A 1,589-nucleotide genomic window follows, 5' to 3' on the forward strand; every position below is an offset into this window, starting at 1 on the left:
AACACACAATGTATATATATATATATATATATATATATATATATATATATATATATATATATATATATATTCCTGCAGTGCAGCAACAGAGAGAGACTAAACTGAGGGTATCGTTATAAAGAAAATTTCAATTTGTAGCAATAGCAGGACAAGAGAAATGCGGAGAAATATCACAAAAAAAGGAAACGCAAGGAGAAGAACATGGCAGGGTACAAGACGAAAACGAACGGAAAAAGAAGCACAAACTCCAACACAGAGAAAACAAGCAAAAAGAAGAGATCAGCTTGTATAAAATACCCCAGCAACTTGAAAACTTTAATTATTATTATTATATTATGAATTATTTACACTGATTTGCAGATAATATTCATCTTTTTCCTTTTTTTTCTCACCATCTTGCGTATTTATCGAGGGCTACTACGCCAAAGATAGTACCCCATACGCTCTTAGAAAACCAACCCGACTTGAAAAGCAGCCCCATGTGCGCCATTTTCTGTAGAAAAAAAAAGATAAATAAACAAATAAACGGAAAAAAAACATAAACAGACGTGAATGAGACAAGATCCGTTCCGGATCTGCAAAAGAAAAACGATAAATCAACAAATAAACGAAAGAAAAACTATAAAAAACCGTGAATCAGACGAAACCCCCTCCATATCAAGAGTATGCATACGGAAAGGTCCGCTGGCACACGTCGAGCAAAATACATGAATTTGTATGCAAATGTATTGAAATAAATTGAATAAGTAAAACTATAGAGGAAATCAGAGAGAAATTCGGCGAAATTTCGTTGATTTCTGGGCTGTTGTGCGTTCATGGCGCATGCAAGATGGTGGCGCTGAGACGGAAATGAATTTCTTTTTGTAAAAATTCAGTGAAACTGTTTTTTCTATTTTAAAGAAAACTTTAAATTCAGACATTTTCGGAAATTTCAATTTCGTTTGAGTTTCGCTGATTGCGCACGCCAGGGGCATCAGCATCCTCACCGCGTGGTTCTTATCCAACTCCTCCTCCTTTGAGATATTTTGCGTTTTCTCTTCGAATAAGTACTTTTAAATTCAGAAATAAATATATTTTACGCAGCAAACGCCGCCTAACGACCACCGCTTCATGCAAGATCGAGGCTCGCCAGCCCCAACCCAGCACAGTTCATGATTCCTTTCAACTCGCATTCAGATTCTTTTTTTTTGTTTCTGTTGAGTTATGTTAGCTCAACAACAATGAAACATAATATATATATTGAATTAAATTTAGCATTTTCGATTAACATAAACGCCAGCTGCAGCTTTCCGCTTCCTCTCTGCATCAGGTTTTCCTCTCTATGTGCTGTACGGCCGCAAGCAGAGATAAAGAAAAACAACAGAATTCTAGAAACTAATAGGCTAAAAATATTTCTGTATTTGAGTTATTTTGTTGAATTTATATTCAACAACAGCACAATTTGCCTTCACGCCTCGCAGAGAGAAACATAAAAGCAAGTAACTTCTGCTTTTCTGTGTTCAACTCAAACCCGTCTGCATCATGCAAGCTCCTTTTATACTCTCTATGCGTTGATATTCTCTTATTTATTTCCTCTCGATTGGTTTGCT

This window comes from Eimeria mitis, genomic scaffold (genome assembly GCF_000499745.2).
Source record: "Eimeria mitis Houghton genomic scaffold, Emh_scaff168, whole genome shotgun sequence".
Lineage (NCBI taxonomy): Eukaryota > Apicomplexa > Conoidasida > Eucoccidiorida > Eimeriidae > Eimeria > Eimeria mitis.